The sequence below is a fragment of the Narcine bancroftii genome, chromosome 10, assembly GCF_036971445.1.
Source record: "Narcine bancroftii isolate sNarBan1 chromosome 10, sNarBan1.hap1, whole genome shotgun sequence".
NCBI lineage: Eukaryota > Metazoa > Chordata > Chondrichthyes > Torpediniformes > Narcinidae > Narcine > Narcine bancroftii.
The window spans coordinates 45,779,780-45,805,377 of NC_091478.1; the positions used below are offsets into that span (position 1 = coordinate 45,779,780).

Below are 25,598 nucleotides of genomic sequence, written 5' to 3' on the forward strand. Positions count from 1 at the left end.
TCCTGGCAATGTGAGGGGATCTGATGGAAACACGTAAAATTATGAAAGACATGGAGGAGATAGAGGTTGGTAAGTTGTTTCCTTTGGTAGAGGAGACGAGAAGTAGGGGAAGATTCAGGGTAGTAAATTTAGGATGGAGATGAGGGGGAACTGCTTTTCCCAGAGGGTGGTGAATCAATGGAATTCGCTGTCATTTGAAGCTGTGAAGGCGACCTCAGTAAATAAATATGTCTAAGACAAGGTTCAATAATTTCCACATAGTAAGAGAATTAAGGGTATGGGGAAAAGGTAAGTAAGTGGAGATGAGCCGATTATTGAGTTAACCATGATCACCTCGAATGATGGAACAGACTCGATGGGCTGGATGGCTGACTCTCCTGCGCCTATTTCTTAAGTTCTTATGTTCTTATGAAATCGGGAATGCTCCATCCTCACCAGAAGATTAAAGTGCTGTATTTAAGATGTGCCAGCAATGTTTTCCAAGTGAATATGAAAGTTTGCAGACAATGTGATTGTAGTAAAAACACAAAAATGCTGGAGGAACTAAGCCGGTTTTACAGTGTCCATAGGAGACAAAGATATATTACTGCTGTTTCGGGCCTGAAGTCTTCTTCAAGGAATAAGCAAAGATCAGGAAGGCGTCAGAAAAGAGAGACTGAAGACTGACCGGGGGGAGGAGTACAGGCCAGCAAAAGGTGTAAATTGGATGTGATAAGAGGAGAGGTGAGAATTGATTTTGGCTCTGTGAAAAGAGACAGAAGGAAAAGGGAGACTTTTCCCGAGCTGGGGGAAAGGCATCAGGGGGGAGGAGAAGAGGGGTTGGGGGAGGTTGTTTTCCAAATTCCCTTCCAAATATTTTCATTTGCAGATTTTTTTTCATTTCCTATTAATATTAACAACACAACTTAAATAGTCTGGCAGTCATTTTACATCATCTCTTGATCTATCATCTTACATTAAGTATCCTGAGCTCCCAAAGAAGTCCAACACCCTCTTCAGAGCCAGAATCAGAACTTATTGTCATGAACAAGTCAGGAAATTCATTGTTTTGGGGCAGCATCAAAGTGGAAGCATTCACCTTACAAAATAAATTAAAAATAGTGCACAAAAATGTCAAAGTCAGTCCGTGTCTTTGGTTCACTGATCATTCAGGAATTTGAAGGCAGCAGGGAAGAAGCTGTCCCTGTGCGGATGGTAGCAGAGTGAAGAGGGCATGGCCTGGGTGGTGGGGCTCTTTGAGTAGAGGCTGCTTTCTTAAGGCACCGCCTCATGTCGATGTCCTTGATGGAGTGAAGTCTGGTGCCCATGATGTCACAGGCTGAGTTAACAACCCTCTGGAGTTTTTTTCTTGCCTTGAGTGTTGGCACATCCATGGCAGACAGTGATGAGAGCAGCCAAAATGCTCTCCATGGTACACCTGTAGAAGTTAATGAGAATCTTCGGTGACATACTGAATCTCCTCAAACTCCTCACAAAGTATAGCCGCTGACTAGTCTTTTTCATGATTGCTTCAACATGGAGGCTCCAGGACAGACCCTTGAGAATGTTGATACCCAGGAATTTGAAGTTCTTGATCCTCTCCACTACTGACCCCTTGGTGAGGACTGGATCGTGTTCTCCTGATTTTCTCCTGAAGTCCACAATCATCTCCTTCGTTTTTCTTATTCTGAGCACAAGGTTGTTGGTGTGACCCCACTCAACGTCCTGTACACTTCCTCATTCCTGCTTGTGATCCTGCTGACCACCATGGTGTCACTGACAAATTTGTAGATAGCATTGGAATTGTGCCTGGCCACACAGTCAGGGGTGCATAGTGAGTAGAGCAGTGGGCTAAGCACACATCCTTGGGGTGCACCTGAGGTGATAGTCAGTGAGGAGGCGATGCTGTTTCCGATTCCCACATAATATTTTAATACTCGCGTAGTATTATCTGATGACAAGATATTAATTCTGTCAGTGTCAGAAGGATGACCCTCTCAATGCTCTGTGAATGAGTTGTCAAATGGCCTTGTCAATATTAAAATAAGGAAATTTCCCATTATATCTGCCCCACTCTCATCCATAGTAAGTTAAGCAGCTCAGTCAACATGATTCTGCAAAAATAACTATTGCTACATAAGTGTGTGCATAACAGCAAATGGGATCCAAGTTGCTGGAACAATAATTTTTAAAGATACCATGAGATTTCATAATGTAGTTTATGAGAAATTTTAAGTCGATTATCTTATTTGAACTTTAATACAGTTTGAGAGAGCTGGAACCAATGAGCAAATTGTTGATGATGGAATTCAGCGAAGACTGAAGACATCATTGTGGAGTTATCAGCACAAAATGGAGATGTACGTCTCTGCGATTCACTCATTTTATTTAGAACCATAGAACATTACAGACCAGAAACAGGCCCATTCAGCCCTTCTAGTCTGTGCCAAACCATTTTTCTGCTTCGTCCCACGGACCTGCACACAGTCCATAGCCCTACATACCTCTCCCATCCATGTACCTCTCCAAATTCTTCTTAAATATTAAAATTGAGCCCCCATTCTCTGCTTCAGCTGGTAGCTCATACCACACTCCCACCACTCTCTATTTGATGCTCCCCTCTTCTTCCTCCAAAACTCATCCCCTTTTACCCTTAACCCATGTCCTCTGGTTTGTATCTCAGCTACCCTCAGTGGGAAAAGCCTATGTACATTTACTCTGTATATCACCCTCATAATTTGAAATACCTCTATCTAATCTCCCCTCATTCTTCAATGCTCCAGGGAATAATCTGTTTAACCTTTCCCTGTAGATCAGTTCATGAAATCTGAGCATCATCCCAGTAAATCTTCTCTACATTATTTCTATCTTATTGATATCTTTCCTGTAGTTTTGGCAACCAAAACTGCACACAATACTCCAAATTTGGCCTTAATAATGTTTTATACAACCTCACCATAACATCCCAGCTCCTGTACTCGATACTTAGAAATATGAAGGCAAATATTGTCAGAAGTTCTCTTTACAACTTTATTCACCTGTGATGCCATTTTCAGGGAATTATGTATCTGTATTCCCAGATCCTTCTGTTCTACTGGACTTCCCAGTACCCAACCATTTACCGTGTATGCCCTTCCTTGGTTTGTCCTTCCAACACCTCACACTTGTCTGCATTAAATTCCATCTGCTATTTTTCAGCTTGTTTTTCCAGTTGGTCCAGATCCCTCTGCAACCTTTGAAAACCTTCTTCACTGTCCACAACACCTCCAATCTTAGTGTTGTCTGCAAACTTGCTGATCCAATTTTCCACATTATTATCGAGATGTCCCAGCACCAATCCCTGAGGCACACCACTAGTCAGAGGCCTCCAGTCTAAGAAGCAATCATCCACCACTTTTCTCTGGCTTCTTCCACCCACCCATTGTTGAATCCAATTCACTAATTCATCATCAATACCTAGCATCTGAACCTTCCTGACTAACCTCCTATGTGGGACCTTGTCAAAGGCCTTACTAAAGTCCATGTAGACAACATCCACAGCCTTTCCTTTGTCAACTTTCCTGGTAACCACCTTGAAAAACTCTAAGATTGATTAAACACGATTTGCCATGCACAAACTAATGTTGACTATCTCTAGTCAGTTTTTGGCTATCCAAATAATTGTATATCCGATCTCTTGGATCATCTTCCAATAATATACCCACTACTGACATCAGGCTCACAGCCTTTACTTTAATATTATTTTGCTGACAAGTTCTCTCAATGAAAGTTCTGGAAAATGTACAGCACAGCGACAGGCCCTTTGGCCCACGTGTCTGTAACAGTCACGATGCCAGTTTTAAACTAGTCCCATCTGCCTGCTCATGGCATATATCTCTGTATTCTCTGCAAGTTTATATGTCTATCTAGATGCCTCTTGGCTCTTGCTTCTGCTTCCACCACCTACATGGTCTACAGAGAACATGGAATACAGAATGAGCTAGCCAATTGGATTCAAAATTGGCTTGGTGGATGGAGTCGCGGCGGGGTGGGGGGGGGGTGGTGCAATAGTTCAGGTTAGAGGCCCGTAACCAGTGGCATTCTGCAGGGATTGGTGCTGGGTTCCCTGTTATCCATTAATGATTTAGATGAGAATGCCTTTGGCCTGGTCGGTAAGTTTGCGGATGACATTAGTGGCTCTGTAGACAGTGAGGAAACTTATCTGAGATTACAGTGGGATCCAGATCAACTGGGAAAGTGGACCAAAGAATGACAAATAAAATTTAACACAGACAAGTGTGAAGTGACACTTTCCGTAATTAAATCAAGGCAAAAACTTTCACAGTTGAATGACAAGGCCCTGGAGAGTGTTGTAGAACAGAGAGAGGCCTATGGGTGCAGGATACATAGTTCCCTGAACTTTCAACACAGGTAGAAAAGGTGTTAAAGGAAACATTTAGCATGCTTGCCTTCATCAGTCAGGGCATGGAGTACAGGAGATGCCATCTTGTTAAAGCTGTACGAGAGCACACTGGAGGTCTGCACTGTGTTCTGTTCTGGGCACCCAGCTATAGCAAGGATGCATCTAAGCTGAAAAGGGTGCAGAAATGATTTCTAAGGATGTTAGCTTGAAGGGCTTAAATTATAAGGGAGAAGCTAGATAGGCTGGAACTTAGTTTAGGAAGCCCAGGGTTGATGTTATAGAGACATACAGTATACAGTAATCATGAGGGATCTTATAATCACAAGATGAATAGTTACAGCCTTTTTTTCCCCATAAGGAGTCTAAAACTAGAGGGCACAAGATGGAAAAGAATTAAAAGGGACTTGAGGGGTAACTTTTCCACACAGGTGAGTGTGCAACGGGCTTCCAGAAGAAGTGGTAGAGGTAGTACAATGATAATGTTTAAAAGACATTTAAACAGGTGCATTATAGGAAAGGTTTAGAGCAATGATTCTCAACCTTTTAAGTATTCTCTATGCCAATGGTGCTCTGTGAATAGTCAGGGATTGCTTAAGGTGGCATGTGAGTGGAAAGAAAAAGTTTGAAACCCACTGTTTTAATCATCCCTAATTGACTCATTATTTTTTTTAACTTTATTTATTCGTTCAAAGTACAGATAATAAGTAACATATATAACAATAAACCATAAACATGAACGTTATATTTTATATATATAAAAGAAAGAAAAGAAAGAAAGAAAAAGAACCCCCCCCCCTTCAGCCAACCCTCCTAAGGAGAGCCATAAAGAAAAGAAAAAAAATATTAAGAAAAAATTAAGTATACATATTAAAATCTAATCAACGTAAATCAAAATGTAAATATTCTGAATATGGTAACCACTTATTAATTTAAAAAACTATAGTTATCACGCGAAACATATGTAATTTTTTCCATTTTTAGACAATATTTCATCTCATTATGCCATCTATTAATATCAATCATGTTCGTATCTTTCCACGTACTAGCAATACATTTTTTTGCTACAGATAAAGCTAAATATACAAAAGCAAGTTGAAATTTATCTAATCCCAAAGCATTCAAAGGTTGCAAACTACCCAATAAAAATACTGTCGGATCTAAAGGTATTTTAATTGTATACAGGTATTCTAGAAACAATTGAATTTTCTTCCAAAAAGATTATATATATATGACCAAACCACATGAAAAAAAGTTCCAACAGAGTTACCACATCTAAAATACAAATCTGATTCATGAAAACAATACTTTTTTTTAAATTTTTCAGGTGTTAAATATAATTGATGTAAAAAATTATAATTAATCATTGCATAGCGTGCATTTATCAATCTAGTTACACTATCATAACAAATATCTAACCAGTCATCCTCAGAAAAAATAAAACTGATATCCACTTCCCATTTACCTTTAGATTTATCCCAACCCTTTTTATCCATACCATCCTGTAATATTTGATACATAAATGAAATATAGCCCTTCTCTGGTACCTTCATAAGAAAGGTCTCAAATTTAGTCATTACAGGTAAAAACATATCTCTACCAAACACGTTTTACCAAATATCAAAGATCGAATTTGATAATAAAGAAACAGAGTTCTTATCAATACCATAACTGTCCCTCATGTGGTCAAAAGTTAAAAATTTACATTCTTTAAAACAATCTCCCAAATTTTCCACACCTTTAAATCTCCAATTTAATAAACTTCGATTATTTATTGAGAAAGGAATAAGTTGATTATTATACAACAGAGTCAAAGCCAATAATTCACCCCTAGAACATATCATTTTCTTTTTCTTTGTCCATAACTTAATTAAATGTTTTAATATAGGCACATTATATTGCTGCAACAAATTTACATTCCATCTAAGCAAAAATTGATGTTTTGCAAATTCAGAAATACTTGCCATCTCAATTTTGGCCCAACGAGGAGGCCGTTCCAAATCCATCAATGAACTAATAAATTTAAGTTGGGCTGCTTCATAATAATTTCGAAAATGTGGTAAATATAGTCCCCCTAATTCATATTTCCAAATTAATTTATTCAAGGCTACTCTTGAAAATTTACCTCTCCATAAAAACTCCCTAACCATTTGATTCAAATCTTGAAAAAAAATTATCAAATAAATACGGAATAGATTGAAATAAATATTGCATACATGGAAAAATATTCATCTTAATTGTATTTATTCTACCCAATAAACAGGTAAATCTTTCCATTTAATCAAATCAGTTTTAATTTTTTTAATTAATGGAACATAGTTTAATTTATATAAAGATTGATAATTAACATCCAAAATTATACTCAAATACTTAATTCGATCTGGCCATTTCAAATTAAGAATATTCTTATAAGCTGAATAATCTTCTTCACTCAATGGTAATATTTCGCTTTTTTCCCAATTAACTTTATATCCAGAAAGACATCCATATTGCATCAAACACTCCATCAAATGTAAAAGTGATTGAGCTGGATTTGTTAGATACACCAATACATCATCGGCAAATAAATTAATTTTATATTCCTCATCTAAAACTTTCATACCTTGTATCTGTGTATTTTGTCTTATCAACTGTGCCAAATGTTTGATCACTAACGCAAACAAAGCTAGTGATAAAGGACAACCTTGGCGAGTAGATCGGGTCAATTTAAACGGTTCTGAAATCAAACCATTCATCAATACTCTAGCTACCGGTTTACTATATAAACCTTAATCCAACCAATAAAAAAAGGACCAAACTTGAATTTCTCCAGTGCTTTGAACAGAAAATTCCACTCAACTCTATCAAACGCTTTTTCAGCATCTAAAGATATCACCATCAGATGGTCTGAAGATTGTTGAAATCTATTAATCACACTAATCACATGTAAAATATTATCTGAGGCATATCTATTCTTTATGAAACCTGTCTGATCCATATGAATCAGCTTAGGTAAAAATTTAGCCAATTTAAGACATTAGGTCTTTATTCATTGGAGCATAGACAGTTGAGAGGATTTGATAGAGGTGTTTAAAATTATGAAGGGAATTGATAGACTAGATGCCAGTAGACTCTTCCCCCTGAGAGCAGGGGAGGTTGAAATAAGAGGACACAAGTTGAGGGTAAGGGGGGAAAATTTTAGGAGAAACATTAGAGGATGCTTTTACACTCAGAGAGTGGCTGAATGGAATAATCTTCCAGAGGAAATAGTTGAGGCAGAGTGAATTCTTTCATTTAAGAGGAGGCTGGATATATACATGGATAAGAGGGGGTTGGAGGGTTATGGGTGGAGAATAGGCGGAGGGAGCTAGAAGTGTTGTTTGAACCGGCATAGACTTGAAGGGCCAAGATGGCCTGTTTCCATACCATAAACTGTTATATGGTTATGTTATTATTTGCTAAAATTTTTGCTGTAGTTTTATAATCTACATTTAACAATGAAATCGATCTATATGAGGATACTTTCAAAGGATCACTATCTTTCTTTGGAATTACTGTAATTAAAGCACTAGAACAAGACTCAGGCAATTCATAATGTTCTCTAACTTGGCGTAATACATCTCCAAACACTGTAGAGAAGTCATCTAAAAAATTTTATAAAATTCGACCGACAATCCATCATCACCAGGCGATTTATCGTTCAGCATTTCCATCATAGCCATTTTAATTTCTGAGTCAGTAAATGGTACTTCCAACTCCTGTATATCTACATCCTCTAATGTCGGTAAATTCAACTGTGATTTTTTAAAAAATCAATCGATCCATTTTCTTGTTTTCTATTAGATGTATATAACTTTTTATAAAATGAACAAAATTCATCATTAATCTCATGAGGTTTATAAGTGATAAGTGAATTCCATCTAACAGCATTAATAGTCCTCAAAACCTGTTCTTTCTTTAATTGCCATGCCAATACCTTATGTGCTTTCTCTCCCCATTCATAATATCGTTGTTTAGACCTATTAATCATACATTCAAATTGATAAAATTGTAGAGTATTATATTCCAGTTTCAACCTAGACAATTTTATTTTCTGATCTTCTGTAGCATCTTTCTGAAATTCCTTTTCTAACTCAGCAATCTGTTTCTCTAAGTCAAGACTGATTTAATCGATTCTTTTCATTTTAGAAGTATAACTAATTATTTGTCCTCTCAAATAAGCTTTCATAGCATCCCATAATACAAACTTACTTTGAACAGAATTAGAATTTTCTTTCAAAAAAAATTAATTTGTTTTTAACAACATAGTATTAAACCTCCAATGATAGGCCACCTGAATTTTTTCAGAGGTTGCATATGTAAAATATAACAAAGAATGATCTGAAATCATCTGACTTTTATATTCCGCTTGTTGTATTTTCCCCTGTAAATGTGCCGATACTAAAAAAAAGTCAATCCTTGAAAATGATTCATGTGTAGTTGAATAAAAGGAGAAATCCTTCTCTGTCGGATTAAGACGTCTCCAAATATCCACTAAATTAAGATGCTTGAACCTGAACTGCCATTTTAGATTTCTTAACTTTCTTCGGAAATTTATCTAATAAAGGTTCCAAAACACAATTAAAATCACCACCAACTAAAACATTATCATTAGCCTGACCCAGATATAAAAATGCATCAGAAATAAATGTTTCATCATCTACATTCGGGGCATAAATATTAAGTAAAGTCCAAAATTCACTAATAATCTTACAATTCAATTTAAGAATACATCCTGCCTTTTCCTCCATTGATTGTAATTCAAAATATAAATTCTTATGTATCAAAATTGCTACACCTTTAGCCCTGGAGTTAAATGAAGAAGAATGTACATGCCCTACCCAGTCCCTCTTCAATTTCATACTTTCTTTGACATTCAGATGTGTTTCTTGTAAAAAGGCAACATCAATTTTCATTTTCTTAATATACACCAAAATGCGCTTACACTTAATCGGACTGTTTAAACTTCGAACATTAAAAGTAGCAAACCTCAACTTTGACATATCTACTAATATTACTAAGAACTAATAATATTGTTATATAAAAACTCAAATCAATGTAAATAGGCCCTCCAATAGGAGAAAAAAAAACACAAATTAAAGACTAAATAAAATGAAAATAAAAAATTTAAAAATAAAGAAAAATTAATCAAAAAAAAAGAAAAAGAGACCCCCAAAAAAACTACCAAAAGGTAGTAATCCCTAAACAAAACTTGGGTGTGGATCACCCACCAGTGGCTGATGACTAATAGAACTTAGAGCCAATCTCTCCCTCCCCAGCCGAACAAAGAGTAACATCAAAATATCATAATGACATAAAAAATAAAGTAAGAATAAGAAAGTTCTTCTATTCATCCAAGAGATTTCAAACTCGGCGACCCCATTTCCAGAGAAGTTGGACTCTTTCCATTCCCATTTCTCCCATTTCTGCCATTTCTTCCATTTTCAGAACAACCAGATTTTTCTTTAGGCGATAATGGTGGACTACGTCTTTGTCCTCTTGCATCTGGCAATGAATCAGCAAAAATCATTGCTTCGTGATCATTCTCAAAAAACCAATTGAAAGTCTCCATAGAACACCTTCAACACTGCCAGATAGAAAAAAGTAGACTTATAGCCTTTACGCCACAAAACTTCTTTAACTGGGTTAAATCGACACCGATGCTGAATAACCTCTTGAATCAAATCTGGATTTTAAAAAAACTCTACTATTCTGAATCAATAACGGAGCCTATCGTTGTCTCGCATTTTGCACTGCTAGACGAAGTATTGCTTCTCTGTCCAAATAATTCAAACATTGAATTATCACAGGTCTCGGTGATTGACCAGGTAGAGGTGTTCTTCTTAAAGCTCTATGAGCTTTTTCCAATACCAAGCCTCCAGAGAAAAATTCTTGCCCCAATACTTGTGGGATCCATTCTTTAAAAAAATGAAGAGGATCTTGTCCTTCCATATCTTCTGGCAAACCAACAATTTTCACATTATTCCTTCTACTTTGATTCTCCAAGTAGTCTATTTTCCTCTCTAACTCCTTCTCACGTTCTCCTAATTCTTTAACTGATTTTTCAACCTTCAACACTTTTTCTGTGTTAGAAACCACTTGCAGTTTACATTCCAAAAAAGCAGACTGAAATTTTTAAAAATCTCCACAAGAAGCTTCCACACGTGCTTTAACAGTATTCAATTCTGAACTTATACTAGCATTAATTTGAACCATCTCATTCATTAAAGGTTGAATGACAGCATTTAACTGCATACACTGTAAATCAGAAAAGCTCAGCCCTGCTTTCTCTGAGGTAGTGGCAGAACCAGGTAACGCCAGCTCCTGCTGCAACTCAACAAAAGGTTTTACTGCGGGTCTGGACTCCCAGCGACGACACCCCGACTTCCTCAGGGGGTTGCCACTAGTCTCCCCCCGCAGCTCGTGGTTTTTGCGCAAAATCACAGAGGAAATCGATATCTTCAGGTTGAAATGCTTCCTGATGCATTTCAAACAATGGAGTCGTCTTCCTGCGTGCTCCCTCCGTTAAAGTCGGCAAGCTGCCAGAATCAGAATCCACTTCGTGGGCACACACACCTTCCTCCTGAGAATGGGTAATTCCGGTGATGTCCTTCTCTTGGTGAGTAGTAGTCTTTTTTTTTTCAGCTCCCACAGGCAATCTTTGTGGTTTGGGGACTGAAGAAATTAAACCTGAGGCTGTAGCAAGCTGTTTAGGCCCTAAATCTTCAACACTCTGAAAATGTAATTTCTTCTACACTTGAGGTTTAATCTTTTTACCAATAATGGCCATAACAGTTCCTTAATGCTTTAGACTAAAATTTAAAAAGTTTAAACTTGAAAACAAAGGGTTAAAAATGGGTACCTAAAAGTCCGGCCAGAGAGATCGAGATTACACATCTAGACTCTACACCATCTTGCCACGCCCCCCCAATTGACTCATTATGTGCATGGTTTCATAACTCCAAAGGAAATGGGCCAATGGCCATTTTTCTCAAGCAAACTATTTCAGTAACATTTGGGTCTAGGGCAGTGATTCTCAACCTTCCCTTCTGACCCACATCCCACCTTAAGCAATCAGGGCTCTGATGGCTTAGGGATTACTTAAAGTGGTATGTGAGTGGAAAGAAAAAGTTTGAGAACCACTGGTTTAGAGGGATAGGAGCAAAGCACAGGCAAATGGGACTGGTTCAGAAAGACAACTTGACCACTCTGAATGAGTTAACCCGATTGCCCTTTTATTGTGCTGTATAACTTCGTGATTCCATGGTAGTACATTCCAGGCACCTAACATTCTATCTAAAAAAACACTCTAACCTTGCTAATCTTCATTAAACTTTCACCTTAAACCAAGTCTGTTTAGTATTTAATGTATTCACACTGGGAAAAAGTTTCTGACTGTCTGCCCTATCTATATCTCTTACAATTTTATGTCCGTCAGGTCTCCCTCAGCTTCTGACATCCAAATAAAAACAATCCAAATTTGTCGTGAATAATACACCCTGATCCAGGTAGCACCCTCCATATCCTTCCTGTAATGTGGTGACCAGAATTGCACACAATATTCCAAGCTTGGCCCACCAAAGTTTTATACAGCTCCAAGCTGACTTGCCATCTTTTATACTCAAGTTACATTTCTACTTTCAGATAAATCTCAAACTTGAGGAATCAGTAAGACAAAGCTTGTAATAAATACAGGAACCATTTCAAAGAAGAAATTGCACTGCTTAGAATTTCATGCTTGGGACTGCAGAAAGTGGTTGAGGCAAATTGCTTTGATGCTTTCAAGTGTGGGATATACTTGATTCTCTTGGTACTAGAGAAAAAAAAGGCAAAGAAAATGATTTTAAAAGGATGACGTGAGGTAAATAGAACGGGAGGAGATTTACTTGGAATATAATTATATTATTAGATTAGTTTTGCTGAATCCTTGTTTCTAGACTAAATTACTTGTATAGAGGGCTGCACTGATCCACAAACGAACCGAGTCACAGAGGTGCAGGCTCCCACTGGGCTGACATCACAATGGTCCTGGTGGGGGGGGTTGGGGTGCAAAGGATTGTGGGAGTCAAGCTCTCAAAGAGCTCCAGTAATGTCAGTTGGTTGGTTCAACTCACTTACAGCTTCTGTGTGTTTTTATTTTTTCTTTTGTTCACTGCACGGCACACAGACCACACTTGTATGTTTTAACTAAATCATCCAAATTAATATTATGGCTACAAGAGCAAGTCAAGCACTGAGTATCCTGTGGTAACGGACTTACATCATGATAGCCCAGAACCTCCCCATAAGGTGCAAGTCAAGAGCATAACAGACATGCCTGGGTGAGTCCAGCTGTAACCATTGAAGGTGAACATCACCCAGGACAAAACAGCTCACCCAATTGGGATCCCACCTCTCCAATCAAAATGCTTCTTACCTCCGCATTGATGCATGGGGGCACTGGAGTATGGCATGCCATCCTGACCTAGGAATATGATGCCATTTCTCCATTGTTGCTGATTTTCATTCTTGGAGTTCCCTGCGCAGTAACATTGTCGTGGTTGGAAATCACAAAATACAGTGAAACCTTGTTAGAATGCGATTTGTTAATCCGCGGAATCGCTTATAGCACGGGTGTCTGTGGACCCCAAACATTGATTTTTGGATGCCAGACTAACAGCCACAAACTCAAAAGTGGACACTTATGACTCATTTACAAGATGAGTTTATTAACACATGGAGTTTAAAGGTCTTATTATAGAGTTTGAGTCACAGTATTCTGTTTTCCTGCTTCCTGAATCATGACATATGGGCATCTGTTCTGTGACTCGGCTGTAACGTGGTATGAAATTTTGGACCCCAACTACCACGTTCTAATGAGGTTTTACTGTATGCAGGTGTTTGAAATCTGAACTAAAAACAGAAAATGTTCCGTGTTCAATAGGCTAGGCAGAACCTTTGTAGTAAGAAACAAAGTTAATGTTTCAGGTCCATAAATATTTTAGTTTATTGTCATATGTGCAAAGGTACAATGAGAAAGATTGTTTTCTGAGCAGTCCAGCTGGACACCCCATACATAGTACAGCAAGTAGCACACAGTTCATGGTGTAGAGTTACAGAGAGTTGGTGCAGAGCAAAGGCAAAATTATTTTACTACTGTGGGGTTCGTTCAGGAGCCTGATAACAGCAGAAAAAAAATGCCGTTGAGTCTGGTGTTGTCTGATTTCACGCTTTGAAATCTCTTTATCAGAACATTTTGGAAGCACTCTTTGAGGAAACGGCTTGCCATCACTTTCTCAAGGTAATCAGGAAAACCAGTACTAGCTTTCCCTGCAATGTCAACACACCTGCTAAATGCAGAAACTGGTGGAGCTCATGCAGAAAGCATCTTATTCTTTTTCGTTGACATTAATGAAAGCCCACCATGTGTAATGCACATGTGGAACATAATACCATGATGGCTTTGATTTTCAGTCTTTATATTGTTTATATAATTTGTTGGCCTGATATAGTCCATAACTGCAAGAGTAGCTCCTCTTGCTTAACTCAATGTCCTTGTGGGTAAAGACTATGCCTTCCATAAATCTGGTCACAAGGGCTAGAAAGCCTAATGTTACTGATCTAGTTAGGGCAATGAACAGTCCACAATTCCTATTCCTAAGCTCATATAAGGCTAGTTGTGTCCAAATTTGATGGTTGTGAATCATATTTTCTCATCCTATGCAAAGATACCTAGTTCAGTGAGAAGGGTTTTTCCAGTCAGGTATCGAGCACAATTTACAGGATTACACTGATAAGGAAGATCACCAAACAAAAGCAGCATGATTGCACTGTTATGGGGTTCGATCAGGAGCCTGATGCCTGTGGGCAAGAAACTGTCTTTAAGCATGCTTTCACACATTTTTAGCATTCTCCCTGATGGGGAGAAGAGAGAATGTCTGGGGTGTGAATGGTCTTTTCTAGGCAGCAGAAGATGTAGATGGAATCCATGAAGGGGAGGGAAGTTTGTGTTATGTTCTGAGCTACATTTACCAGCTTCTTCCAATCTTGGGATGTGCAGCTCCCACTCCAAGCTGTGAGGTGCCCAGTAAGTCTCTATAGAAGTTGTTGATCTTCCATAGTCTTCTGAGAAAGTAAAGGCATTTGCTTCCCTCTTGTCCATTGCCTCAACGTACTTGTCAGGTCATTGGAAATATTTATTCCCAGGAACCAGAAGCTGTCTACTCTTTCAACTTCAATCCCATTAAAATGGACAAGTGTGTGGACTCCACCCTCTCTCTTGAAGTCAACGATCATCTCCTTTTTGACACTGAGATAGAGGTTGTTATCTTGGCACCATACTACTAGGCTTTAAATCTCTTTCCTGTATTCTGACTGCAGTACACAAAAGTGCTGGAAAAATCCAGCAGGTCACTCAGCATCCAGAGGGAGCAAAAAGCAGTCAACATTTCAGACCTGAGCCCTTCTTCAGAAGTGCCAAAAATCTGTCTGAATAAAAAGGTGGGGGGGGGGGGGAGTGAAAGGAACACAGGTTAACAGGTGGATACAGTGGGAGGATTGTAAAGTAAGTGAGAAATGATATGGGGAGAGGTCAGAGGGCGATGAAAGATAGGAGAAGGAAGGCAAGGGGGTGGGGAGTTGGACGAAGTGACCTGCTGAGTTCATCCATCACTTTTGGTTCCTGAACTAGACCTCAGCATCTGGAGATTTTCTTGATTACCTCCAATTCTGACTCATCTGGTCCTTTATTGTGGTGGCATTGGTAAATTTGAATGTGGAGTTAGAACCGTTTTTTGCTATATGGATGTACAGTAGGGGACTGAGTACGCATTCCTTAGGAGTGCCGGTGTTGAGTGTAATCGTGGAGGAGATGTTGTTACCCATCTTCACTGATCGCAGACTGTTGGTTGGTAAGTCAAGGATCCAGTTGCAGAGGGGGGGGCACTGAGGCCAAGATCCTGAAATTTCAAAATGGGTTTTCTGGGTGTCTCAGGTGAGGAAGAAGATATAAGGTTGCATCTAGTAAGTGGAGGGTGGGGTTCTTGGTAATGAGGTCAGGAATATTCCTGAGAAATCACACATTAGACCATAGAAAGATAAATCAGAATTCATGTTCATCTGCATAACTTAGATTTCAGAGAATTAATGACTTTCAAATGCATATCATGGATTTGGCTGCTTGAGAATAACTCTTTGCTTTAATTCGCCTTCTCAAGGGTGAAAAACATGATCCACCAATGAACCTGTGAGATTCACGAAAGGAAAAACTGGGACGCTGACCTGGCTCCATACTGAGAAGACTTCCCCTGATCGCAGCCCGATTTCCCCCGCCCAGCCTATGTGGACCCACCGCAAAGAATAAGCAGCAACCTCATTCTAACGCTCACCTTCAGAAATGGAAACATTCCAAAATGCTAAATTGGGCTCTCGTAACAATGTGTCGTGCAGGATGTTAGGTGTCGTAAAATAACAGCCGATGTTCAATTATTTGATTTCCCATAACGTGTCACTGATATATTCAACAAACTTGGAAAAGAATGAAAAATGTATATAATTTCTAAATGTTAGCATAAATTAATTGAATTAGAATATTATTCCAATTACATATGAAGATGGGCCATTTCTCTTGCCTTTTAAATCAAGAGTCCATTTTGATGCATCTGTGTGTATCACTGATATATGTAATTGTAATTTTACTGAGAACTTGCAGATTAAATCAGTGTTGAGCAACCTGACCATTAAGTATGGTCTAGTACTAGCCCCAACACATCACTCTCTTTCCCAAGCCCGAAATGCCAATTGGTCACTCTGACTTTCCCCACTTGTCCAGTGAGCCTGAACCCATTGCACACGAGCTGCCTCTGCATCTAAAGGTGGCCTAAATCTCAGAATTGCCATGTTACTCCGAGTGTAGGCAAAACACCAGTCAATGACCTGGTTTTCTTTTTTGTTTATCCAAACTTTTCTGAAGTCTTCTCAAACTCAGAAACCATTCTGTCTGAATCCACAAACTTGGAGCTGACCTCGTTCCACAGTCACTGAGTCATATAAACTATCATAGAGTCCATAGAGCCCTTTGCCACAGCCTGTCCACAATGACTAACCTAGTAATATTTGAGAGCCCAACTCCTCACCCTGGTCATTGTTCTAGATACTATGACTGGTTTCTCACCACAGTTTGCATGGTGAAGAACTTTCATTGCTGCACTGATTGCTGAATTGAATAGAATTATTGTCACATGTGCCAAGGTACAGTGAAAACCTTTGTGTGTGACTCACAAAAGGTTGGTTTGCAGGTAATCAAGAAGGCAAATGGGACGTTGGCTTTCATTGTTGGAGGGGTTGAATTTAAGAGTAGTGAGGTTCTGCTACAACTGTTCAGAGTACTGCTGTGTCTTGCGGTCTCCTTACTTGAGGAAGAATACACTGGCTTTGGAGACAGTGCAGAGGAGGCTCACCAGATTGATTCTAGAGATGATGGGGCTAGCCTGTGAGGAGAGCTTGAATCTCCCGGGGCTGTACTAGCTGTAATTCGGTAGAATTATGAAAGGGATCGATAAGCTGGAGGCAGGACAGTTGTTTCCACTGGTAGGTGAGACTAGAACTAGAGATCGTCAAGATTAGGGAAAGTAGATTTAGAATGGAGATGAGGAACTGCTTCTACCAGAGAGTAGTGGAAGCAGCAGAGGCTGCTTCATTCAATGTATGTTGGACTCAGTTATGTAGGTTTTTGCATAGTCGGGGAATTAAGGGTAATGGGGAAAGGTTGCTCAGTGGAGCTGAGTCTACGGCAGATCAGCCATCACTCAGCTACTCATTTCTTATGTATTTCTGAAACGGGATAGGAACTTACTCCCTGAGGCGTAGAAGGATGAGGGGAGATTTGATAGAGGCATACAAAATTATGATGGAGATAGGTAGAGTAAATGCAAAGTAAGCTTTTCCCACTTGAGGTTTGGTGAGATACAAATCAGAGGACATGATTAAGGGTGAAAGGGGAGAGGTTTGGGGGGGGGGTCGTTAGGGGGAAATTACTTCACACAGAGAGTGGTGAAAGTGAGGAACGAGCTGCCAGATGAAGTGGTGAATGCAGGCTCATTTTTAATATTTAATAGCTATTTGGATAAGTACATGGATGGGAGGGGTATGGAAGGATATGGACTGGGTGCGGGTCATTGGAACAGTAATAGTTCAGCACAGACTAGAAAGCCTGAAGGGACTGTTTTCTGTGCTGTCAGGTTCCATGGTTCTTATGCTGACCAGGCAGGTCAACCTATCCCTGAGTACAACAGGTAGTGGAACATAAAAAACAAAAGTGCAGAGAAAACGTTCAGTTAAACCAGTGCAAAGGCAACATCATTTAAATAACGTGAAGCCCATTAATCGTCTGATAACAGCAGGGAAGAATCTGTCCCAGGTTGAATCACTATTGCTCTTCCTTCAAGCTTAAAGGACTATCAGTGTCCTCCACATGATCCATTACTTGATCTCAGTTTATATTTGTCAACACACTGGCTTTTATGAAATGACTGATTAAAAGGCATATCAGGATCATGCAGTGAGACTGGGAGCCGTGCAGTGAGACTGGGAGCCGTGCAGTGAGACTGGGAGCCGTGCAGTGAGACTGGGAGTCGTGCAGTGAGACTGGGAGCCGTGCAGTGAGACTGGGAGCCGTGCAGTGAGACTGGGAGCCGTGCAGTGAGACTGGGAGCCGTGCAGTGAGACTGGGAGCCGTGCAGTGAGACTGGGAGCCGTGCAGAAATAGAAATGAAATACAGGAAACCAAACATTTCACTTTGCAAGAAGGAAGAAAATACGTCCATTCTGGCACTGGAGCCAGCTTGACTTCATTCAAATCGTGCTACCCTCCATTGGGGTCAATGGACAGGTTGAGATCCCTCCTGCAAAAACTCAGTGGAAAGAGTGGAGTGAGGAATTTTGGTCTGACCTTATTTTTCTCAAAGGATGTTCTCTGAACTCTTTATTGCATTCTCTCTTTTCTCTTTGGCTTGGCTTCGCGGACGAAGATTTATGGAGGGGGTAAAAAGTCCACGTCAGCTGCAGGCTCATTTGTGGCTGACAAGTCCGATGCGGGACAGGCAGACACGATTGCAGCGGTTGCAGGGGAAAATTGGTTGGTTGGGGATGGGTGTTGGGTTTTTCCTCCTTTGCCTTTTGTCAGTGAGGTAGGCTCTGCGGTCTTCTTCAAAGGAGGTTGCTGCCCGCCAAACTGTGAGGCGCCAAGATGCACGGTTTGAGGCGATATCAGCCCACTGGCGGTGGTCAATGTGGCAGGCACCAAGAGATTTCTTTAGGCAGTCCTTGTACCTTTTCTTTGGTGCACCTCTGTCACGGTGGCCAGTGGAGAGCTCGCCATATAACACGATCTTGGGAAGGCGATGGTCCTCCATTCTGGAGACGTGACCCATCCAGCGCAGCTGGATCTTCAGCAGCGTGGACTCGATCATAATTGCATTATGATCATAATATTTGACTATTAACCTGTCTAACATTATACATTATACATGGTCCCCTTACCGTCACTGAGCCAGCTAATAAACTGACAGTTATTTGATAAAAATCAATGAAAGTGTAGCTGCTAAAATACACGAGAACGGATTCAGATTCTTGGATCCAGTTGTTGTTAGATATGTGCAAACTGGAAAACTTGTAGTTCATTCCATATGACATGTATCAAGCTGTAGTGATAGACTTTGTTTAGTGAGCAGTCCAACTAGACATCTTAGAGACAGTACGGGGCAAGCAAGACACAGTACAGAAGTTTAGAATTACAGAGAGAGTTGGTAGGGAGTTAGGACAATGTAGTTTTACTAATGTGAGGTTCATTCAGGAGTCCAATAATGGCAGAAAGGAAAAAAATCCTTGAACCTGGTGATGCATGTTCTCACACATGAATATTCCCAATGAGAGGAGGGAATCTTACAACCTTGAGTGGAGCAGTTCCCATACCCTGCAGTGATGCCCCCCTGACAGGATACTTTCAATGGTGCATCTGTGGAAGTTATTAAAGGACACCATTGACATATTAAATTTCCTCAGATTTCTGAGTAAGTGGAGACACTGTGGTGTGATTTCTTGACCAGGACAGGACACCAGAGATATTTACTCCTAGGAATTTAAAGCTATCTACCATCTCCACATCTTCATTGATACAGACTGAGTCTGAACTCCACTGCTCTTCTGAAAGTCTATAACCAGCTCCTTGATCTTGCTGACATTGAAGGAAAGGTCCCTGTTTCGACACCAAGCCTCTATCTCTCTTCCATTCCGCAACTCATCATCCCAGTGATTCTGTCCATGATGGTGACGTCATCCACAACTGTATAGATGGAGTTGAAGCAATGTTTGGCCATGCAGTCATGGGTATGCAGGGAGTATAGATGACTGAGTACACAGCATTGCTGGCCCCTAGTGTTGAGGATAATTATAGAGGCGGTGTTGTCATTGATCCTCACTGACTGCAAGATAGGAAGTCAAGGATCCAATTGCAGAAAGGGGTGATATGTCTTTAGTTCTATGAGATTCAGCATTAGCTGCCTATCTGTAACAAGAAACTTTATCAAGTGATTTCTGAAAGTTCATATGAACAAAATCCATGTTAACCATCTCAGCCACCTCTTCAAGAAGGTCTGTCAGGTCCAGCAGATGTGATTTACCCTTGACTGACCCTCTCTGAATATCAGAAAGCTTGTAAGGTCTTTAAGTCATTTTAATCATAGGCGAACAACAGATACTAGGCTAAGTGGTCTATAATCTCCAATCTTCAGGCAACATTTATAAAGAGCGGATGTGACATGGATTGTTGATAGCACATAATAGTGTCTAAATTGTAAGTGTTAATCTGTCTCTCCTAATGTATACAAGGGTCTGTGGCATGGGAGTTCAACCACTCAATAACATTCTTAGCCAGACCAGACTGGAAACATTGGAAACTATTGTATTACCATCACACTGTTCTTGTAAGAGCTCCAGTGTATTCCTTATTCTAACAAAGGTAATCAGCTGTTTATGTCCCTCCAACTGATACAAGTTGTGGATTCAACGTCCAATCCCAGATTTGAACATTTAAGTCTGACACCAAGAGCCTTTCTCACTTCATAACAGAGAACTTTCCCTCTGGCCAATACCACTCACATAGTGAGATGGTCATTTTTATTATTTGGTGTTGACATGAGTGGCTTAATTTCCCTGTGTAATAACATGAGGTAATTTATTTATTACAAAACGTTCTATGACTTCCTTAGGATGTGAAAAGTCTAATGTAAAGATCATTAATACCAGCTATTTCTAACAACTCTAACTATTTGTAACAACTCTGCATATTGCTGTTGAAATCTTAGTCTAAATGAGCATTTAGTCCAAATGCTCATTTAATGTCTTTATTAAATTTTGATGGCTACTCTTGGCAGTTTTAAAATGCAGAGAGCAAAACCAGTGGCGTAATATCTTAAACAGAAATATACAGTTACAAGTGGGCTCTTTATGTAAAAGACCTTGGATTTATAACAGGTAGAAAGAGAATGAAAATCATGATATATTTCTGCACATATCACTTTGCAGAGCTTGTGTGCATTTTTTATGTGAATTGGATCTGTTCACAACAATGAAACCACAGACTGCAGAATAAGGCTGCTTCTCCAATGTTGTTTGTTTATGTCCATGCCTTAATGGAAGATAATGGGAACAATATTGCAGAATGATTGAATGCACTATCTCTGACTCCAAAAGCATACAAGAGGTGGGGTTTTAGATCTCTCACTTCTTTTGTCAGAATATCCCAAAGTTCTCATCTTTAACTTTAATGTTATTCTGCAGACACCGTGGTTGAAGTAAAATCACAAAATGCTGGAGAAGCTCAGCTGGTCAAACATGTAGCAGAGGTAATGATACGTCACCGACGTTTCGGGCTTGAGCCCTTCCTCAACATATGAGACAATGCCAGCAGGCATCCGAACAAAAGCATGTAAGGCCTTTAGTCATTTTAATCATAGACTCTTTTGTTTGGATGCCTGCCGGCATTCTCTCATATGTTGAGGAAGGGCTCAAGCCCGAAACGTCAGTGATGTATCTTCACCTTTGCTACATAAAGGAACCTGTTTGACCTGCTGAGCTTCTCCAGCAGTTTGTATTTTTACTAAATGTCATTAAAACTGACTCACATGGTGGTCATTAAGTAAATACTTGGATCGTGTCAACAGTGATTGCATTAAAAACAGTATCTGTGTAGGTTGCAAAGTGCTTTGGGTATCACAAGTTTACAAAAGTTAGTGGAGCATAAGACCAGGGAGTTCAGTGGGGGATAGAATCCTTCATCCTAGATTCTGTTGGGCATGGAATTCTGTTGATTCTGGATTGTCCTGCATCCAAAGCCCATCAACATAGAGAATGCCATAAATAAAAACAAAGGGCAACGTAATAACCGGTGAAACAAAAATCAGAAGATCTGACAAAACCACATTGGTATAAAATTGAAGGGGATATTGATTAACTCTTAGATTCTAAAATTACATCGATTCTTCATGTAATCATAGCAAAGCCCTTTCTTTTCTGCATAGAGGAGAAGAGTCAGTATTTCCAGAATTATTTTTCTTTTCCTTCTGTGGTATGGGAATAAGTGATTGACAACCAGAAGCAGAGAGGAGCTGGTGTGAGAAGTTCAAATGAATTGGTAGTCAAAGGCATTTAGAGTTAAAGCTTTTCCCATCCAATGTGATGCACAAGTTCAATAATTATCCTTGTTATTCACGAGGAATGTAATGTCATTCATAAACCACTTTGGCTACACACTATATTATACACTTTAACTGCATGTAATAGATTTGATGTTTATTCTGAGTGAATTGCATAACTGACCTAAATGTAACTTTTATTAAACATGTACAAACAATACCAATATTGATTCACTTTAATTACTAATTCTGGCATAATTCTAATATATTGAACTGCACTACAAACTATCCTTAAGAGGTGGTCAGTGCTGGATTGTTAATCAAAACATTAGTCAAAACTCGGCTTGCATTCCCCTGACGATGTGCAAATTCTGCACATGAGAATGCAAGTAACTGTGTCTATCAAGAATGCAGCCAAGGCCACTGAGCATTTCGGGAATAACACTTCAAAAATGAAGGGAAGTGTGGTGCGCTGTTACCCTGTACCAACAAGGTAAAGACTGTACAACAGGCTTTAATCCACAAAGACTTCCACAGAGCCAGGCTGGCTGTGGCTGCAGCAACTCTAAGTAAGACCTTGGCAGGCCGACGCAGGCTTATATCCCTGAGGGTGATCGACACCCGACCGGGTGGGGCTTGATCCATTCAGGATGACTGATTGACAGCTGGCCAGATGTTGTCCTGTCCCCTTACACTCCTGCAGGTACAGAGGTTGCCCCCTGCAGTAGGCCGGTGGTGTACCACCACAGGAAGCGACCAAATAATGGGTTGTGGAGAAGAGGTGGGAAGGGGAGAGGGCAGGCTGGGAGCAGGGGGGTGAGGTAGAAAGGGAAGTGAAAGATTGAGAGTGTGGTGGGTGGGTGTGGTGTTGGGAAGAGTATCAGGTTCAGTGGGTTCACAGAGAGACTAGTCTTGACATAAGTGTTACAATCACACATAACTTTAGCACACAGGAGACAAACAGGAGAAAACATTTAACGGTATTCGATTACTATATTACTTTAACAATGGTATAAACATTCACTTCAGACCTAAGTTGGATTCCAATACCAGTGGCACCTATACTCTACACATTCACACACTTGAGTGCACATTCTGCAGACAGACTTTTACATGCACACATCAGTTTCCTGTACCAACAGGGGTCTGGCTCTCTGCAAAAACTGATCTATCACAGTACTACGGCTCAGATTCAGTGTAGTGCACACCTTACCCACGACACTTCCAACGATGTCCACAGTAGTGATCTGGAATGGAGCAATGTTCATTGTTCCGGGGCTCAAACCACGAGGCAGAGAGAAAGTTGGTGCTGTGCATTGATGTTATATACAGTTCTGACCTGAGCGTCTAGCCAATAATGAGCCTAGGTGATTTAAGTTAGCCAACAGCAAAATGTGCACTAATGAGTGGCTAAAGTCCAACATTGATTGACAGGTGTTGAAACTTCCAAATAAGTTTCAGAGAGGAGGACAGATGACCACCTGCAATACACACATTCCATACAGACAGGGAGGTCACGTTTTTCTCCACAATCCACATATAACATTCCACCCCCTTGGACAATCGATTAGTGATTCATATACAGTAAGCTTAATATACATGTTATAACTATACACACTATAAGGAAAAAACAAAAAGACATTTTTGTTTTAAAGAAAATGACACCAATCAAACAGATCAATATATAAACGTGCCTTCTGTATGCTGGACAAGGCACATAATCAGCTTCAATGACAACACCTCATCAGCTCCCCCCCCACCCCCGACCAAACAGGGTCGTTGCATTCCCGATGAATCATTGTTCTGTGGGAGCTGCTCCCCAGTGTCAGAAGGGAGGGAAGTAAACAAATTTGGTCACCGACTAGCATGCCTGGTTTCTCTGGCTTAGCTTACAAATATATGTACCTTTACCAACAACGTCTGCGAGCCAGCAGTACAAGGTCATCCATGAGGTGCTAGAGCTCTCTCCTGGCTCACGCATCCCGTGGCTTGGCCTCACACTTGGGCGCTCTGTAAGCACTGAGCCTGTTGCTGTGTTATCCCATGCTGAGGCAGAGGGCAGGCTGGCAGGCATACATCCAGGGTGTACCCAGAGTGCCCAGTTTCTCTGGGCTGTCATCTGACACCAAGATTCCGTCCTTGCTTGCATTTTCTTTAAACGCGTGCCTGTGTTTGATCCCTGTAACTATACTCAGAAGGACTGAAAGTTGGCCAATTAGTAAATTTTAAATAAAATCTCGTGAAGCCCCCATCCCATGAGGTATTTGTTTCTGTTAATGGGAGGCCTGGGAGGGACACTGTCATTGTGAAGTGGTTAAAAAATATATACAGCGGTTTTTTCTCATGTTTCTTCTGTCACACTCTACTTATAAACTGTAACTTTGAAGCAGTGAACTGTAACTCCAATTCCCTGAGTGTGCTTAGAGACATTATTACCACAGTTCAGGGTTCAATTAAAAAGAAAAAAAAAGCAAAAGGTCCATTACAGAAGTTGCACTCAAAATGTGTATAACAAAAGATGCAATGTCCATTTCTATGGCAACAGCTGTCGTCTGTCTGCTTGAAAGTACAGTGCCTAATAAGTGACAACTGTTTGTTGCTGGTTAAACAAGTCGATGTGGGAAGAAAAACTGTGAAGACCAGTGTGGGGAACTGCAGTTGTATATTGGCTTTGACCTGCAGTGTGGTCTTTGCTATACAGGGTGGGTGGGCGGAATTTTCTTTACTCCCTCTTGGAGAGTTTGTTAGTGTGATAACATGTTAATGCTGTTTCTCCCAGGAACGCAACCACTGAGCAACTATCAACTTCTTTCTGAGTGGACCTTGTGACTGGTGTACCCATACCCTTCCGAACTCCTCAGGTCCTTGAAGGTCAACCTCGTCTATGAGGCCAAATGTCTAGAAAGTGAGGATCTTCCCCCCCCCCCCCCCCATGTAGTGGGACATGAATTGAGATGGTCTTCCACTTCCTGCAGCATGCTGAACCACACCTTGAGTGTGTTGTCGGGTGTCTGAATCTGAGCATACAAGAGGCCATTTCGGAAGGCAGAGTGTCTTATTTAATCTAACAGAATTTTTGAGCTCTTGAACTTTAGGCAACCCAAACTTTTAATAGATAAATCTGCATAATGTATGTGTCACCTATAATTTATATAAAAATGGAAAAAAGTTTTATTTCCTTCACATATTCTTACCAAACCAATTTCGTTATACTACAAGAACATCTTCTGTTAAACTTCACTCCCACAAAGTTTGTATATCTGTTGTATAATCGTGTGTTCTATTAACGTAATGCTTCTGGATGATAGGAGATGTGCAACAGCCACGAGATACCAGCCTCTGTCACCCAGCCTTGTTCCTTAGACCCTATAAAGTGTGAGCACTGATCAGACTGTACCTTCCAAGGTGTCCCATCAATGGAGGAGAGGTATTTCAGCCCCCGAATGTTGTCCTGGTTGGCCCACTTGTAGGGCATCAGGACACCAGAGTAGGTAACCACCATCGTCAATGCGTAGGTCTTCTTATTTTGGTGT

The 25,598-nt window shown here is 40.1% G+C and overlaps 1 long non-coding RNA gene across 1 annotated transcript; it reads left to right on the forward strand.

Moving 5' to 3' along the window:
* Positions 1-12,445: 12,445 nt before the first annotated feature.
* Positions 12,446-15,978, forward strand: LOC138743939 (uncharacterized). Its single transcript, XR_011345126.1, has 2 exons — positions 12,446-12,717; positions 15,592-15,978. It is a non-coding gene; the product is annotated as an uncharacterized lncRNA (long non-coding RNA).
* The last annotated feature ends 9,620 nt before the right edge of the window (positions 15,979-25,598 follow it).